General features: G+C 44.1%; 1 protein-coding gene across 1 annotated transcript in view; it reads right to left on the bottom strand.

Annotated features, from left to right (window-relative positions):
* Positions 1–19,797, bottom strand: part of GPAT3 (glycerol-3-phosphate acyltransferase 3) — an 89,648-nt gene extending 69,851 nt beyond the window's left edge. The window contains exon 1 of the mRNA XM_003129347.5: positions 19,498–19,797. The gene's annotated coding sequence lies outside the window, so the exon portion shown is untranslated. The remainder of the gene's footprint in view (positions 1–19,497) is intronic.

Genomic DNA, 19,942 nt, shown 5'->3' on the forward strand with positions numbered 1-19,942 from the left:
TAGCTGCTAAAACTCTTAACAGATTTTTTAAAATTGACTTTATATTTCAATTTTCTGGATAATCCCAACATTTTGCTCAGATGCTGATATATCATGTAGCCTCTGACCTTGAGAGTGGGTAAAGTCCTCATCTCCCTGGTGAAAATACTGCAGCATATCTACACACACACACACACACACACACACACACACAGAGTCATAGCTTTTAATGGTTTGCTGATTCCAGGCATGGTTTCTTGATTTATAACTTTCTAATGGTATAATCAATTCCACACAGAAATTCAATCATCATTGGAAAATTTGTCATAGAAATTGATTTTATGCCATTTGTCCTTAAAGTATTCATATTTCAGGGAAAATTAAAAAAAAAACAAAAACGCATATTTTTTTTTAGGGCCGCACCTGCAGCATTTGGAAGTTCCCAGGCTAGGGGTCGAATCAGAGCTGTAGCTGCAGACCTACACCACAGCCACAGCAACAACGGATCTGAGCCGAGTCTTCAACCTACACTACAGTTCACAGCAATGCCAGATCCTTAACCCACTGAGCGAGGCCAGGGATCGAACCCACGTCCTCATGGATACTAGTCAGGTTCATTAACCACTGAGCTATGACAGGAACTCCCTAAAAAAACTTCTTTTTTTTTGCTTTTTAGGGGTGCACCCAAGGCATTTGGAAGTTCCCAGGCCAGAGGTCTAATCAGAGCTACAGCTGCCAGCCACAGCAGCCACACAAGATCCAAGCCATATTTGCGACCTACACCACAGCTCACGGCAACACCGGATCCTTAACCACTGAGTGAGGCCAGGGATCGAACCCATAACCTCATGGTTTCTAGTTGGATTCGTTTCTGCTGTGCCTCAATGGGAACTCCTAAAAAAACTTTTGAAAATAAAATGGTTAAAGACCAAATGCAGCTCTGAATTATATATCTAAATTATATATCTGGACAAGCGGTAATAAAGGAAAATTGGTATTTTAAATATTCAGGCTCATACCTTCCCTCTACCAAGGCAGAATAAAAATAAATAGATTAGTACTTAAAGACCACAGTCATTCTATCCAAGAATTAGTCTTGGAGTCTTCCATTCTGCAAGTTCATTCGTTAACATCGTTTTCAGATCACGGACGTTGTCTTTAAGTAATAGGTTGCTGTCACCACCCAGTAATATACAGTGCTAAAGTGCACTTCAGCCCAGAGGGCAACTGGCTGACAACAATGATTAAAAAGAAAACAACTTGCTGACTAATTAATAGCTTCAATGCACTCTGGCCTCTGTTAAAAATAAAATCTCTTCGACCACCATGACGACTGTTATGATACAGTTCTGTTATTTACAATGCTCTACCATTACTCTGTTTGTCCCCTCCTGTGTCTCCTCCTTGGAGTCCTGAGGAAAAGCACCCCCTTCTCAAACCAGGGTTTAGTTGAGCAAAGCTTCAAATTGATAGCGGTACCAAGCACTTCCCGGCTGATTTCGAAGCTTCAGTTATTTCCATGATTCTTACTGTTATTTTAACAAACAAACAAGTTTTTGTTTTATGTCCATTTAAATCCATCGTGTATTATCGTCATTAAAAGACAAACACCACACTGGGCAGAACCTCAACATAAATTTGCAGAAAGCTAGTAATCCAGCCTTGTTCATGAGTAAACAACCAGCTAAAGACCATCATCTCGGAGTTCCTGCTGTGGCTGCTGGATACTATGTCAGTTAGGAGTCTGACATAGTATCCAGGGGGGATGTGGGTTCCATCCCTGGCCTTGCTCAGTGGATTAAGGACCCGGCCTTGCCAAAAGCTGCGGTGTAGGTCACAGATGGGGCTCAGGTCCCAAGCTGCCGTGGCTATAGAGCAGTCCAATTCGACCCCCAGCCTGGGAACTTCCTTATGCTACAGGTGTGGCCCTAAAAAGAAAGGAAAAAAAAAAGGGACCATCATCTCCCCAGCGCTTCCCGAAACAAGAGTCTCTGGAACTCAAGGGGGACACACACATATTCACAGGGTCCGTAAGTCCTCTGTGAGGAAGTAGTGGCCATCCACTTTTTTATTCAATATTTCTTAAATTAGCATATACATATGTCTCAGAGATCTGAGAATTCTCTGAGTACATATTCTTTGGAACCAGGAAAAGCCCAACCCATGAGTCTGTCATTAAAGACCTTAAAAAGCAGATGGTTCATCTACACACTGGTGTCGAACGAATTAAAGAGAACATCAGGCTGCTTAGTGTTGACGAAAGCTTCAGTCTCTCAGATTTTCCTAATGACCTACCTTTACCAAAGTGTGTCTGGAAATCATTTTCTCCATGACTCCCACCTGAAACAATGTGACCCAGCCTCCCTAGCCCTGCTACAGCCACGCCACGTCAATGACGGCTCAGCACAGATTCGGAAAGCCTGCCTAGGAATGAGCTACCCTGAGGAGGCAGCTTCTTCCTGTAGGATTCCAGTGGGGTTAGAGAGGATGAGACAGAATATCAAACATAAGGAGTAAGTCAGACATTGAGAGACAAACATCATATGATATCCCTTACAGGTGGAATCTAAAAACGGGATGGGATACCAATGAACTTATTCGCAGAGCAGAAACAGACTCACAGACTTGGAAAAACTTACGGCTGCCAAAGGGGACAGGCTGAGGAGGGGAAGGGTGGGCTGGGGTTGGGGAGGGACACGTTCTAAAATTAGGACGTGGAGTTCCTGTTTTGGCTCAGTGGTAAGGACCCTGACTACTTATCCATGAAGATTCGGGTTCGACCCCTGGCGCTGCTCAGTGGGTTAAGGATGCAGTGTTGCTGTGAACTGTGGTGTAGGTCACAGACATGGCTGTGATCCCATGTTGCTGTGGCTGTGGTGTAGGCCGGCAGCTACAGCTCTGATTAGACCCCTAGCCTGAGAACCTCCATATGCCATGGGAGCAGCCCTAGAAAAGGCAAAAAGAGAAGAAAAAAAAAGGAATAAAAAAATTAGGTTGTGATGATGGTGGCACAACCATAAATATAATAAAATTCATTGAATTATTTTTTAAAAATAGGAACCCATCACTACTTTAGTGTGATCATTTGAAAGAGCTAAAATGGCCCTTGGTGTTAAAGCCAAAAACTTGATTTGGTCAGGCTTTTTGAGCCAGTTCATAGTAATTAAATTCACAGGAGACCAAGGTATGAATTAGAATGCCAAGCGCCATGTGTGGTGCTTTTTTTCTTTTTCTAGTAGCCAGGATGTCCTCCAAACATGGTGCCTCTTCCTTCACTGTGTCAAAGGGATGGAAGTCCAAACTCCCAACCAAAAGAAATGGGAGCAAATGGACAATATAATGCAGTAAGTCTTTTCATCCAAGCCCAGGAGAAGCCTGGAGCGGGGTCACTGCTGTGTGGCTGAAAGATGAGGGACCTCCGCCCATTCCCTCCTCTGGTCAAGCTACATGATGACACCCAGGTCAGCCTCTCGGGTTCCTTTGCTTTTCCTGATTCCACCCAAACTCCCTGCCTTCCTTCTTCAAACAGATTTCTCCATCGTCAGCGAGGTCACAGGTTTCTCAATGTTAGTCATACTCGGGTCATCTTCTAGGAAACTGGCTCTAGTCACTTTTATGGGTGTTCCTCACATCTCTTAGGCAACACATGGACCAGTTTTTTTGTTTTTTGTTTTTTTTTCAGTCTTTTGTCTTTTTAGGGCAGCACCCATGGCATATGGAGGTTCCCAGGCTAGGGGTCTAATCGGAGCTGTTGCTGCCGGCCTACACCACAGCCACAGCCACAAGAACGAATCCAAGCCGCATCTTCGATCTACACCACAGCTCACGGCAACACCAGATCCTTAACCTGCTCAGGAACTCTGAGGACCAGTTTTCTCAAATGAGTTTTTTTCCCACTACCAAGGACTCATTATGCATCCCTTATTCATCCCTTCAAACCATTTTTGGGAAAAACTGAGAATTAGTATCAAGAAAAAAATGATGTTGAGTTCCCATCATGGCGCAGCAGAAACAAATCTGACTAGGAACCATGACGTTTCGGGTTCGATCCCTGGCCTCGCTCAGTGGATAAAGGATCCAGCATTGCTGTGAGCTATGGTGTAGGTTGCAGACGCAGCTTGGATGCTGCGTTGCTGTGGCTGTGGCGAAGGCCAGTGGCTGTAGGTCTGATTGGACCCCTAGCCTGGGAAGCTCCAGGCGCAGCCCTAAAAGAAAAAAGGAAAATATGATGAGCAAAGAAATACACACACACACACACACACACACACACACACACATTCTTTTCATTCTCAAAGGATCTTTTTATTTTCAAATTCTGGTGATCTTGGGATATCTTACTATGTATTTCATATAATGACTTTTTAAATAATATCCTAATGAAAAAAATCCATTCATTCAACAAGCAAATATGAAGGACATACTTTGTATATGCCAGATATTATAGGAAATCTTGGAGCTTTAAAGAAGAACAAAATGGTCCAGTGCATGTAAAGAAAGTAATTAAGACCCATAAGTACAAAATAACCTAGAATGAATCCACTTTTGCCCCTTCCAATCCATTTTCCACTCAGCTACTGGAGCAGTCATTTTGAAAGCAAGCATCAGTATGTTTGGGGTTATGCCGTTTTACAGTCATGTGTAAAATATCAACATTCCACCAAAGACTGGGTTGCGCCAATCCCAGTCCTATTCCTCATTACTGGTTTTTCTAGCATAACGTGAAGACTGCCTCCTTGGCTCTAAGGCAAAAGCTCTGGATCTCCAGCAAACAATTCTTGAATAAGCTCACACCCACCTCCCCAAGGGTATGTCCTCTTTGCTGGACTGTGAACTCTAAGTCGAAACAAAGAAACACCTGCCACCACAGAAGCAAATGAGTCTCAGTGTGCAGTAATGAATCAATTATCTACAACTATTTAGAGTCCAAACATACCACTGATTGAGACTTACGTCTAGAAGTCTACATCCTTGTTTTTCTTTTATTTTTCTCCTAAACACGAAGGGTAAGTACTTGCTTAACGTTTTGGGTAAAGAATTCATGCCAGTGATTTCCCAGAACTTTGGGAACAGTTCACAGTTGACTCAAAGCAAGATTACAAAGGAACCTCCTTTAGCACAGCAGGTTAAGGACACAGCACTGGGGGAGTTCCCGTCGTGGTGCAGCAGAAATGAATCCAACTGGGAACCATGAGGTTGCAGGTTCAATCCCTGGCCTTGCTCAGTGGGTTAAGGATCCAGCATTGCCGTGAGCTATGGTATAGGTCACAGATGCAGCTCGGATCCTGCATTGCTGTGGCTCTGGCGTAGGCCAGTGGCTACAGCTCTGATTAGACCCCTAGCCTAGAAACTGCCATATGCCATGGGTGCAACCCTAAAAAGACAAAAAAAAAAAAAAAAAAAAAAAAAGAAAGAAAAAAAGAAAAGAAAAGAAAAAAATTGAAAAACAAGGATATGGCACTGTCACTGCTGTGGCTGGGGTTCATTCTCTGGCCAGCACTTCCACGTTCGGCAGGCATGGCCAAATAATGATAATAACAATAATAAAGATTCTAAAGTTCTGGTCAGGGCTTCCACTCCTGATGCTCCTCTGGCTGGCACTGCTTCTTTCCCCATTCCTTTTCCTCCCCAGCACTGAAATTCTTCGGAAAACCTTTCCTGATGCCAACACTAGAGGCATAGGTACCTTAGTTATCCCTGCTTCTAGCTTTCTATATTTTCCTATAAAGTGCTTATCAGACTTGTAATTATGTCAAACATAAGAGATTATGTCTTTAATGTTTCTGTCTCTAACTAGATTATAACTCTGTTAGAGCAGACACTATATAATTCAATGTATCTTCAGTAGCTTGCATGGGACCTAATTTGAAAAAAAAAAAAAAATCCAAGAAACACCTAACTAGCCCAACCAAAACATATTCACTCCACAAATATTTATTTAGTGTCAATGTGATCTAGGCCTATTCTAGGGATTAAAAATAATGTGGGGGTGGGGGTTGGGCAGACAACTAATCTCTATTCATACAACATTCACATGCTAGCAAAATAGTTGATATTGATTTAAAAATAAATCTATAGGGAGTTCCCGTCATGGCCCAGTGGTTAACGAATCCGACTAGGAACCATGAGGTTGTGGGTTCGATCCCTGGCCTCGCTCAGTGGGTTAAGGATCTGGCGTTGCTGTGGCTGTGGTATAGGCCGGTGGCTACAGCTCTGATTAGACCCCTAGCCTGGGAACCTCCATATGCCGTGAGTGCGGCCCTAGAAAAAGACAAAAATAAATAAATAAATAATAAATCTATAGGAACAAAAATAACTTCCCCATGGACAAAGACTCAAGGAAAGTAGAACCCGAAGAGGTGGGGCGTAGATGCATAGAAGAGAGAGAAGACGTGAAAGGGGCTGCCGTGGTCTGGATGTTTTTGTGCCCCACCTCCATTCATATTTTTAGTCCTAACCCCCAGTGACCGTGTTAAGAGGTGTGGCTGTTGGGAGCTGACAGAGTCACAAGAGCAGAGCCCTCAAGACTGAGATTAACACCCTAACAAAAGAGACCCGAGAGAGCCAGCTCACTGCCATGTGAGGGACAGTGCGAAGAAGCCCCCACCAGATACCACATCTGCTGGGGCCATGAACTTGGACTTCCCAGCCTCCAGAATGGTGAGTGGCAACTGTTTCTTGTTAATACACCACCTAGTTTATGGTACTTTTGTTGTAGGAGCGTAAGCAGACTAAAGCAAGGATATAAGAAAATAAAATTCTGTAGAGAAAGAGCATGAACTTGGCAAGACAGATGAAAGGGGCTGAGACACGCCATGCAGCAAAGAGTTAGTGGCAAAGCAGGAGGATGCAGCTCCATGAACCCCGACGCCTCAGATGGGACATTCTTTCTTCACCCCGATGCCTCAGATGGTACCAGATCCACGGCTTGGTACTGAACTGAATGAATGAGCTGACCCGGTGCAGATGAGAACACTGTGGGGGTGGAAGTTCAACATCTTCACCTCCTGAGGGGGCACCTCTGTCACAGACTGTCATTCCAGGAGTGATGTGAGCTGAGGCCCCACCAGGAGAGGACAGAATGATGCCGGGGACCCTCCTGACTTCCATCAACTAAGACTTGGACTTGGTGGACCTTGGTCCCAATCACATGCTGAATTCTCCTCTGCTTAAGCCCCTTTGTGAATATGCATATACCCCGGGCTTAAAATTCCCCAGCTTTGCTGCTCTGGGATATCCCTGCTGTTCTCCTTACTTGCTGCACATAATAATAAATCCTTCCTTCTCCCAAAAAGAAAAAAAAGTCAAGGACGCTTAGTTCCTCCTCAAAGGTTATCAATAATATCCTAAGCCATATCCTTGAGTTGGTCTACGGATGCCAAAAACCCCACCAGGTAGCAGAAGTTAACTGCATGCTGACTACCAGCACATAGACCCCAGACTGGTTGGACCAGAAAATTGACAACTGAGATTCTCAAAATACCATCCTGTTACCTCACCCCCAATCAATCAGAAGAATGTCCATGAGCCGATCACACACTTGCAACCAACACCCTTAGTTTTTAAAAAAAACCTTTCCAAAAAGCCATCAGGGAGTTTGGGTCTTTTGAGCATGAGCTGCCCGTCCTCCTTGCTTGGCACCCTGCAGATAAATGCCGTCCTTTCCTTCAACACCACCTGATGTCAGGTGATCAGCTCTGCTATGTGACAGGTGAGCAGACTCAAGTTTGGCCCAGTAATAGTCACCTCTAAGCAAACCAGAATGGAGCTCAGCTCCTTCCACTGCTGTCAACTGTTACTAAAGAAAATCTGTTTTCACTGCTTTAATTAATGTCTGGCTTTTTTTTTTTTTTTTTATCTCTGACACTTTGACCACGAAGATCTAATTAAGTCAAAGGTCAAAGATCATTAGTAAATGAAGAATTAAAACAACTAGTATTACTAAGGCAAAGTACTCTGTAACGTAATTTACTAATGTAAAGGTTCTCACTAAAGCCTGATTCATCCCTACCTACCTAGGATACCCAGAATAACACCTGAGGTCTAAACACGCTCGGTAGATCTGTGTTCTGATCAGGCTTCCTAGCATTTCAGAGGAGTTCCCAAGTCCTACTGGTGTAAATGAAATAAACGTTTTCTGAGTTCACCTTTTAGATATTTTATAACTCTATTTTTATACTGTACTATATTCTATGTAGTGGCCTCAAGAATGACTTCATTTTTTAAGAACGTGATGTATATACACAGGGGAATACCATTCAGCTGTAAAAAGCAGGAGATCCTGCCATTTGCAACAACATGGATGAAACTTGAGGGCATTATGTCAAGTGAACTAAGACAGAGAAAGACAAGTACTATGTGATCTCACTAATATGGAGGATCTAAAAAAGTGGAACTCAGAGAAACAAAGAACAGAATGGAGATTATTTGGGGTAGGGTAAAGGAGGAGATATTTGCCAAAATGACAAATTTTCAGCTATAAGATGAAGAATTTCTGGGTCTCTAATATACAACACGATGACTATAATTAACGACACTGTGTTATATACTTGAAATTGCTGAGAGAAGACTTTAAATGCTCTCACACAAGAAAAATAACTACGTGAGGTGATGGATGTGTTAACTCACTTTACTATGGTAATCATTTCACAAGATATATGTATATGAAATCTCACGCTGTACATCTTAAATTTATACAATTTATTTTTCAATCACACCTCAATAAAACCGACGAAAAAACCCAGAATAACTTTGTTTCAAAGGTATAGGTCTGTGTTAGCTCCTCCACCATCTCACCAATTGGCTGGAAGCAGCTGTGGGATGGAGTATGGCCATGGCATCCACACGGGCTGCAGGTGGAGGCTTTCCACCAACTCTGCTCGCCCGGTGGGTTCTCTGGAAGGAGACTTGAGCGGGGCACTTCCCTGGCCATCACACGCTTCATTCACTTTGAAGAAACTATGTAAATAACAATATGCTGTTAAGGTAATTTATCTTTTCTATTATGATATTCATTTACTTTTACATACATTTGTTCAAAATTTGATGTCACAAGTGTAACCACTGCTTTCCATATTCCTGCTTCAGTCTTTTTTTTTTTAGGGCCATACCCATGGCATAAGGAGGTTCCCAGGCTAGGGGCTGAATTGGAGCTGCAGCTGCCCGCCTACCCCACAGCCACAGCAACGTCAGATCTGAGCTGCATCTGTGACCTACACCACAGCTCATGGCAACACTGGATCCTTGACCTACTAAGTGAGGCCAGGGATAGAACCCACCTCCTCATGGCTACTTGTCAGGTTTTTTACCCCTCAGCCACAACAGGAACTCCTGCTACAGTTTTTTCTTTTTTTAAATCAGAAAAATAGGTGTCTAAAAATGCAAATAGAAAAGTAAAAAAAGTAAAAATATGTAGTCTTTCCTTGCATCAACCCATCTATTTAAAAGGTCACAAATACTTAACAGAGGTGAATATTATTGGATCCCAATTTAAGCAAGCAAGCACATCTCTCTGAAGCATCAAACTTATAACTAATATGATTCTAATAACACAACTAAAGTGTTTTCCTACTTTTATTGTTTTCATCTGTCTTTATTTGACTACTAGGTCAATAACCTATATTATTCACACAATTGTTTTATTGTAGTGAGTGTAAGTCCTTCTCTCTTATTCAGGGACGGTACCTGCCAGCTTCCACAGGGAACTCCAAGCAGAATGAGATACACTTCATCACTTATGCCTCTGGTGGAAAAACTGAAATACTACTACTGATTACGACACAGACCAATGCGTACATAGGAGTTTCCTCGACTTCAAAAAAAAAAATACATTAATGGAATTAAAAAGTATTCATCTATTATTTTGTCTTTTTCTGTACTCTAATATTTATCATCAATTTGTTTATTTATTACTTATTTTTCCTGGCATAATTATACATAAAATTCAATAAAAAAGACATTTCAATGTCTGCATTTTTGGCATTTATCATTATTTATTTCTTTCTGTGATTATTACTGAATAAACAAATATATTTTTTTGCATAGAGGAAGGAATGTTAAAAAAAATAATGACATACTTGCTCCAGGAATCAAATATGCAGACTCACTACTGGAAGTTTTCATGCTAGTCCAGGTTATATCATCAGCTTGGCAATCCTAGTTTAGCTCTCTCAAGCTCAAACTAGTAACCTCAGAAAAATTAATAAATAATTTTCTTTTCTTGGGACTAATTCAGAGATCTTTCATTTAGGTAGCATATTAGGAGTTTATTCTTGGTTACAATCAAAGGTAAAAAAATGAGACAAGGAGTTTCCGTTGTGGCTCATCGGTTAACAAACCTGACTAGTATCCGTGAGGATGCGGGTTCGATCCCTGGTCTTGCTCAGTGGGTTAAGGATCCAGCATTGCCGCGAGCTGTGGTGTAGGTCACAGATGTGGCTTGGATCCCACACTGCTGTGGCTGTGGTGTAGGCCGGCAACTACAGCTCCAATTGGACCTCTAGCCTCCATATGCCGCAGGTGCAGCCCTAAACAGACAAAAGACAAAAAAAAAAAAAAAAAGAGAGAGAGAGAGAGAGACAAGAAGGGAGTTCCTGCTGTGGCGCAGGGTTAAGAATTCCACTGTGGTGGCTCAGGTCGCTGAGGAAGTATGAGTTTGATCCCTGGCCCCACTCAGTGGGTTAGGGATCTGGCATCACCTCGAGCTGTGGTATAGGTCAAAGACGCAGCTTGTATCTGGCATTGCTGTGGCTGTGGTGTAGGCTGGCAGCTGCAGCTCTGATTTGACCCCTAGCCTGGGAACTTCCATATGCCACAGGTGCAGCCCTAAAAAGAAAAAATGTATATCATAAGAAATATTTTGAACCTATTTTTATACCCAGGACCAGTCAATTTGGGACATAGTCAGGGTTAAATTACATACCACAGAACTTGTAGTCAGATCAAAAATCCTGGCACAAACCAGTGCAGTGTCTCCAGTCTCTCTGGGTAATTTATCATCCTCATAAAATCAACTGATGGGTTTGTTTTGAATATTTGGAAAGTCCAACTGACGCCTGATGCATGTTAGATTCTTTGAAAGCTACCATTGAGATGGAATTTTACCTTCGGGGCATTTTTGGGGGGACCAGTGAAACCGAGCAGGCCCCTGGGAGGCCTTCTCAGGTGCCAAAGCCCTTCCATGTCCCCCACTTCTTGTTTATAGAAAACATTTAGCCTCCTAGGCCTTCCCTAAGTTCCAAAGAGCTGACTCAAGCAGTTAATAATTAGAGAAGCGAAGAAATACAGATACGAAGGAAAAGCAGTCAAGAAACAACAGTTCAGTCATAAAACAGTCACAGGACTCCTAGCTCCTCCTGAAGAGAGACTGAACTGAGGCATTTCTTTGAGTTGTTCTGAGGAAACCAAGACCCCCCACCGGGAGGATGCTGATTACATGCTGACCACAACCACGCAGACCCCAGACTGAGTGAAACCAGAAGACTAGTGATCAAGATTCCCAAAACATCACCACCAATTAATCAGAAGAGTTCTCGTCGTGGCTCAGTGGTTAACAAACCTGACTAATATCCATGAAGATGCAGGTTCAATCCCTGGCCTTGCTCAGTGGGTTTGGGATCCAGCATTGCGGTGAGCTGTGGTGTACGTCACAGACGAGGCTCCCGCGTTGCTGTGGCTGTGGCATCGGCCAGCAGCTGCATCTTCAGTTCGATCCCTAGCCTGGGAACTTCCACATGCTGTGGGCACGGCCCTAAAAAGACAAAAAACAAACAAACAAAAAAGCCCCAGTAAAGCAAAAGAATGTGCACAAGCACCCTGTGACCCTCATCCCTAATGTTGCCTTTTAAATCCTTCCCTAAAAGCCACTGGGGAGTTTGGGTCTTTGAGAACTAGCTTTCCAGACCCTTGCGTGGTGCCCTGCAAAAGACCCTGTACTTTCCTCCAGCACAGCCCATGTCAGTAGGTTGATTTTGCTGCAGGTCAGGCGAGTGGACCCAAGCTTGGTTGGGAACAGCAACACCTGGGAGGCTGGGTGGGGAACAGGATTAGGCAGAAGGTGAATCCAGCAGCCATTCTGGCCTGGCAAAGCCTTGGCCAAACCAAAGCCAAGGGAAGCTTTGGGGCATATACAACTCACAAGAGTTGTCCCCACTGGACCAAAACGGCCAGGCCTTTATACCCCTGGATGTCCAGTTAGATGCTGGCCCCTCTAGAAAGGGCAGGTCCTTGGACAAGGTGGCTTCCTGGAGCTAAGAGAAACTTTGGCAGCTGAAACAGCAAGTCTTGTTCACCAGAATCGTGCCCAAATTATAAGCTGCATTTTGAGGAGGTAAGCACAGGAAGAAACGTCCCAGGGATTCCCGTTGAGGAGATATAAATGTACAGTTTAAGGTATCAGCTGCTGTCTGAATTTATCTGGTCTGATTTTGGAGAATAAATGCCCTGAATGGCATTAAATAATGGTTTCTGTATGACTTTGTGAGCAAATAATTAGATAATAGCTTCCACTGTGGTGCCTTGTCTCCTTCTATTCCTGATGTCTCTTGGGTCTCTTTAAGGCTCTGGGGGACAAGAGTAACAGCAGCTTATTATTGGAGGCCTAGAGTACACAATGCATGTAGATGTGTTGGGGTTGATAAAATTCTAGACGGTTCCTGGGCCAGTTCACTCAATAGCTGCAAAGTCCAACGGTTGGAAAGTCCAATCCTTGGAAAGATTTGCACCTTGATTGTTGAGCATGATATTTAGGAATTTTAAAGGCCATTGTCGGATCTTGGATATTGATCCAAAGGTCATGGGAGAAAGACGTTTTTGCTGAGAACTGCAGAAAACTCTTGGCACAAAAGACTCCATCCAAATCCATGCACTAAGAGACTTGACCAAACTACATGGCTTCTAGCAGATAGAGGCACATGCTTGGGGTGGCCCTGGGATGAAATTCTGTCTTGAAGATTTTAAGATTGCCAAAAGAATGTGCTGTTTGTTCTAGCCAGTACCTGATGATAGGCCCCTGACTGCCCTTCCTTAGAGCATTTACTTAAAGGGGTTCCAACTATAAATACCTCCTCTGTCCCTTTAGATGCATTTGTAGCACCTACAGTCCAAGTGTGTCTTTCTCGAGGACCTGAAAAACTATTCCTTTGAAGTGTAATCGTCAGGAAGGATAGGGTCTCTGTCTCCCAGTCTCTCTGGAAGGACAGAAGCCTAATTTCAAGAAATGGCAATTAGGCAAACTATGACATTTAGAATGGACGAGATCCTTCTGTAGCGCACAGGGAACTGTGTCCAGTCTCTTGGGACAGACATGATGGGGATGATACGAAAAAAAGAACATATATATGTTGTATGACCTGGTCACTTTGCTGTATAGTGGAAACTGGCACAATATTGTAAATCAGCTATACTTTAATTTTAAAAAATAACTCATTTCATTCAAATGAAGACAGAAAACTCATCCTCAAAAAGAAACTGAAATTTAAAAGGAAAAAAAGACCTGCAATGAGTAAGCACAGACAATCATATTTACACTGACTAGCCTCTCACCCCTTTTTGGTAACTTTTCACTTTCTGCCTCTGCTCAAGCCCCATCTTCCTTCCTGGTCCATTTCTTCCTGAAAGTGTCCAATCATGACTGCACAAACTGGAGTGGAGCTCAGCTCTCTTCGTTATGGTAATTTTTCCTAAATAAAGTCTGTTTTTACCACTTTAACTAAAGGCCAGATCTGTTTATCTTGGACAATACCCAATGCCATCTTCTTGATACACAAAGTTTTTGGAGTGTTGGCCTAAAACAAACTGCCAGGTATTTCTCCAGCAAAGATGAGTTTATTCAGGATCACCAGAGAGTTGCATTTCGAGGTCTGCAACCACGGCAAGCCACATGCAAGTCCCACCCAAGCAAGAGAAGGAGAGCGCTTGTATAGAGGGGACAGGGCTGTTGGGAGGGCTACCGCAAGCAGAGTCCACAGCTTTTCATTGGCTGAGTTCTGGCCGGGAAAGAAGAGCGGTCCGTCTTCTTGTTGGGCTCTGATGTCGTTGCAGGGTGTGAGAGCTCCCCCTTCTGGCCTCCCAACCCTATTTTATTCCGATGTCAGCTTACTAATTTCTTACAGGAGAAAGCTTTCCACTTCTGGAAGTCATCTGCTTATGGAGACCATTTAGTGACCCTCAGGATCAGACCTCCAGCGAATTAGATATCTGGGATCCTAAATGCATCAGGCTAGGGGTATGGACGGAACTGTGCCCCCCACCCCCATGCTTATGCTGAAACCCTAGCCAACAGTCCTTCAAACTGTGGCTGTATTTGGAAATAGGGTCTTCAAGGAGGTAATTAGGTTCAAGTGAGGCCATTAGAGTGGGAACTAATCCAAATGACTGATGTCCTTACAAGAAGAGTCTGCACACCCAAAATATACCAGGGCTGCTCCTGCACAGCACAAGACATAACAAGAAGGCGTCCATCCAGAAGCCAAGAAGAGAGACCTCAGAAAAAAACAATCCTGCTGACACCTTGATCTGGGACATCTAGCCTCCAGAACCAGAAATAAATTTCTATTCTTTTAGCCACCCAGTTTGAAGTATTCTCTTATGATAGCCTTAGCAAACTAATACAGCTGGGAAGCATACTTCCACAAGAAATGGGACGAGGAGTTCCGTGGTGGCCTAGCATGCTAAGGATCCAGCATTGTCACTGCTGTGGCATGAGTTCAATCCCTGGCCTGGGAACTTCTGCATGTCCAGGCCTAAAGGGAGGGGCTGGAGGGGCTCCTGAGCACCGCCGGCATCCCAGGTTCCTCGGGCTTGGCACCACCAGGGAGGCCCACCCAGTTGGCCCTTCCCTCTGCAGTCAGCGCTGCCTCTCCGTGTGGAAGTTTCCAGGCTAGGGGTTGAATCAAAGCTACAGCGGTCTGCCTACATCACCGCCACAGCAATTCGGGAACTGAGCCGCACCTGCCATCTACACCACAGCTCACAGCAGGCAATGCCAGACCCTTCACTCACTGAGAGAGGCTAGGGATCAAACCCGCATCCTCATGGATACTAGTTGGATTCATTTCCACTGCACCCCAACGGGAACGCCCCCACTTCTTAATAATCATCTAGAGATTTCCACGGTAATTTACTGGGAGAGTCCTCTGACTCTTCCTTCTGCCTTTCCTCATTCTCATCGCCCAGCTTCAACAACCGTCACCTATACATTCTTACTCTCAGCCGTCACTCTATTATCCTTTAGTATTGGTTAAATCACTCTTTTTCTTTTAGATTTATTTTAGTTTCCATCCATCACCATACAGTCGAACCCCTTTACCCAGCACCTTACATTCTGATTACCACTACTCTGTCCTCTGAATTTACATGTTTTGTTTGGTTTGTTCATTTACTTTTTTTTATATTCTATGTATGAGTAAAATCACGTGGTATTTATCTTTGACTTATTTCATTTAGCATAGGTCCATCCATGGTGTCAAAAATGGCAAGATTTCATCTTTTTATGGCTCAGTAGTATTCCAGTGTGTGTAGATACAGATACACACAACATCTTTCTCCATTCATCCATTGATGGGCACTTAAGCTGGTTCCATATCTTGGCTATCGTAAATAATGCCACAATGAACCTAGCAGTGCAAATATCTTTTTGACTTAGTGTTTTGGTATTTTTTGGATAAATACCCAGAAGTGGGATAGCTGTGTCATCTGGTAGTTTTTGTTTTTTGGGTTTTTTTTTTTGTTTGTTTTTGTTTGTTTGTTTTTGAGGTTTTCCATAGAGGCTGTACCAATTTATATTTCCGCCAACAGTTCATGAAGGTTCCTTTTTCTCCACATCCTCACCAATGCTTGTTATTTCTTGCCTCTTTTTTTTTTTTTTTTTTTGTCTTTTTGCCTTTTCTAGGACCGCTCCTGCAGCACATGGAGGTTCCCAGGCTAGGGGTCAAATCGGAGCTGTAGCCACCAGCCTCCGCCAGAGCTACAGTGACGGGGGATCCGAGCCGAGTATGCGACCTACACCACAGCTCACAGCAATGCCGGATCCTTAACCCACCGAGCGAGGGATTGAACCTGCAACCTCATGGTTCCTAGTCGGATTCGTTAACCACTGAGCCACAACAGGGACTTTGTCTTTTTTGGGGGGGGGGGTGCACCCTTGGCATGTGGAAGTTCCCAGGTCAGGGGTCAAATCGGAGCTCCAGCTGCCAGCCACAGCTACAGCTACAGCAACTCCAGATCCTTAACCCACTGAGTGAGGCCAGGGATAGAACCCGAGTCCTCATGGATCCTAGTTGGGTTTGTTACTGCTAAGCCATTATGAGAACTCCTTCTTGCCTTTTTGATAATAGCCATTCTAACAGGTATGAGGTGATATCATATTACGATTTTGATTTGCATTTCGCTAGTAATTAGTGATGAACATCTTTTCATGTGCCTGTTAACCATCCCTATGTCTTGCTTGGAAACGTCTATTTAGTTCCTCTGCCCACTTTTTAACTGGGTTGTTTGGGGTTTTTTGTTGTTGAGTTGCATTAGTACTTTATATATTTTAGATATCAACCCCTTACTAGATACCTTATTTGCAAATATCTTTTCCCATTTGGTAGGCTGTCCTTTCATTGTGCTGATGGTTTCCTTTGCTGTGTAGAAGATTTTAGCTTGACATAGTCCTATTTGTTTATTTTTGCTTTCGTTTCCCTTGCCTGAGGAGACATATCTAGAAAGACATTGCTAAGACCAATGTCGAAGTGTGTACTGCTTTATGTTTTCTTCTAGGAGTTCAATGGTTTCAGGTCTAATATTCAAGTCTTTAATCTGGAACCCGATTTTTTTGGCCACACTCAAGTCATGGGCCATGGATCCAACCAACACCATAGTAGTAACCAGAGCCACAGTAGTGACAATGCCAGATCCTTAACCCACTGTGCCACCAGGGAACTCCTAGAACTCTGTTCTTTAAAGGTTTTAATGGAGGTTTCATTACTTAGGCATAACTGATTAAATGATTGGTCATTAGTGATTTAAACTCAGTCTCCAGCCCCTCTCACCTAAGATGTCAGGAGTGGGGCTAAAAATTCTAATCAAGACTTGGTCTTTCTGGAAACTAGCTCCCATCCTTAAGCTACCTAACCCACCATCCCCACTCCCCAGTAGTTGCAATACATATGGAAGAAACTTTTATCACACTGCAGACTCTAAGGGTTTTAGGAACTCTGTTCCTGAATGCAGGAACAAAGACCAAATATAGCTTTTATCATACCACTGCTATCCTAAAGGGTGTGAAGTGGTATGTCACTATGGTTTTGATTTGCATTACCTTAATGATTAAGTATCTTTTCATGTTTTCATCACTTAATGATGTTAAATATCTTTTCATGTTCTTACAGATCTTTTGTATGTCTTCTTTAGAGAAATATCTTTGAATGTTCTTTGCTCATGAGTTGTTTTTCTGTTGTCACTGAATTATTTATATATATTCTGGATATTAATCCCTTATCAGATACATGGTTTGCAAATATTTCTCCCTTTTTGTGCATTTTGTGGGTTGTCTTTTCACTCTCTTCCCCCCCCCCCATCTTTTTTGGGCCACACGCTTGGCATATGGAAGTTCCCAAGCTAGGGGTTGCTTCGGAGCTGTAGTGCCACAGCAACGTCAGATCCAGGCCACATCTTCGACCTACAGTTCACAGCAACACCAGATCCTTAACCCACCGAGTGACGCCAGAGATCAAACCTGCATCCTCATGGATGCTAGTTAGATTTGTTTCTGCTGCGCCATGACAAGAACTCTGCCTTTTCACTCTCTTGCTAGTGTCCTTTAATGGACAAAAGTTTTACTTTTTTTTTTGGTCTTTTTGCCTTTTCTGGGGCCGCTCCTGCAACATATGGAGGTTCCCAGGCTAGGGGTCGAATCGGAGCTGTAGCCGCTGGCCTACGCCACAGCCACAGTGACGCGGGACCCGAGTCGCGTCTGAGACCTACACCACAGCTCATGGCAACGCCGGATCCTTAACCCACTGAGCAAGGGCAGGGATCGAATCTGCAACCTCATGGTTCCCAGTCGGATTTGTTAGCCACTGCGCCATAACGGGAACTCCCAAAAGTTTTAAATTTAATGAAGTAAAATTTATCTATTTTTTTTTCTGTCTATGTCATTGGTGTCACATGGAAGAAATCACTGCCAAATTCAATGTCATGAAGCTTTTCTTCATGCTACCTTCCAGGAGTTTCACAGCTTTAGATCTTACATTTAGGTCTTTCATCTATTTTGAGCTGATTGATTTTGTAAGGTAAGGGTCCAACTTCATTCTTTTACATTTGTTGAAAAGCCTGTCCTTTCCCTAGTGAATGGCCTTGGCAACCACGTTAAAAATCATTTGCCCTTTTATGTGAGAATTTACTTCTGGTGGCCTGGAATACATTACATTTTATTTTTTAATCCTTTAGATCATTAGTATAGTTTTTCTTTCTTTCTTTTTTTTGTCACACCCACAGCACTCAGAAGATTCCTGGGATAGGGATGAAGCCCCATAACAGCAGTGACCCAAGCCCCAGCAGTGACAATCCCAGATCCTTAACTCACTGAGCCGTCAGGGAACTCTAGATCATTACTATCTGCAAAATACAAATTACATGACAATCTTTTCATATTAATAGAATTTTTGCAGAAATGACAGCAAGAAACACTTTTTGGGAATAAATACATAATTTTTAACACTATACGTATGTCTTCAACGTGTTAGTCAAATATGGCTGCTGCACAACAAAACTCAGAAGTATGCACTATTAATTCACTTTAGTGGTCTGATATTAATCCAATTCAGCAGCAGTTCGGGTTAGTCTGATAGTTTGCTGACTTTCGTTTAAAAACCACAGGTTTGGGGAGTTCCCATCCTGGTGCAGCGGTTAACGAATCCGACTAGGAACATGAGGTTGCAGGTTCAACCCCTGGCCTTGCTCAGTGGGTTAAGGATCCAGCGTTGCGGTGAGCTGTGGGGTAGGTCGCAGATGCAGCTCCATCCCGAGTTGCTGTGGCCGTGGTGTAGGCCGGCGGCTACAGCTCCTATCTGACCCCTAGCCTGGGAACCTCCATATGCCGCAGGAGCGGCCCTAGAAAAGGCAAAAAGACAAAAAAAAAAAAAAAGCAAACCACAGGTTTGGGAGCTCCTGCTATGGCTCAGCAGCGACGAACCTGCCTAGCAGCCGAGCGGCCCTGCCCGGTGGGTTAAGGACCCTCACCGCTGTGGCTGTGGCGTCGGCCGGCAGCTGCAGCTCGGATTCAACCCGGAGCCTGGGGACTTCCGTACGCGTGCGCGAGGCCCTAAAAAGCAAATAAAAACAAAATAACATCCGTACTTTAGAATCGTGTGTGGGAAATGGCCAAGCCTCGGTCCCCCACTCCCTCCACGCTTTCACCCTGGGAGCGGGAACAGTCTTTACACCCAACATTAAACCGTCAGAACGAGGTTAACCATCTGCGTGTTCTTCCGTCAACAAGTCCGTGAGTCAATTCTCTAAAAGCAGGAAAACACTCACAGAAACGCGCTCCCCGCCTGCGCTCGGCGGGGTGGACATCACGGGAGGCTCCGGAAGCGCCGTCCTCCGAGGCCGTCGTTAGTATTCCAGAAGTTTCTACGGGTGAAGGGGAGCATCTGGCACTTGGAAAACCACAAAGTGGCATTTCCACCGTGATATTATGTCACTAAACAACGCTTCTATGCTGCCAGCACTGTTCCCTTTTTCCGTTTTGTATATATGACAGGCTCCCTCAGGGGGCAGCGAACCGCCGAAGCGCTGGCCGTCGCCCTGGGCGGAGACGCCCCGACGCCTGAAGGCTCGTCGCAGCGCTGCGCAGCGCCTCACCCACCAGAGGGCGCCCGCGCCGCCTCGCCCGCGCCCTCGCCAGTGCGCGGGCGCAGGCCCCGCCCCCTCGGCTGGCCCCGCCCCATTGTCGCGCGGCCGCGGCCCCCGCTCTTCAGGC

The sequence above is a fragment of the Sus scrofa genome, chromosome 8 (genome assembly GCF_000003025.6).
Source record: "Sus scrofa isolate TJ Tabasco breed Duroc chromosome 8, Sscrofa11.1, whole genome shotgun sequence".
Lineage (NCBI taxonomy): Eukaryota > Metazoa > Chordata > Mammalia > Artiodactyla > Suidae > Sus > Sus scrofa.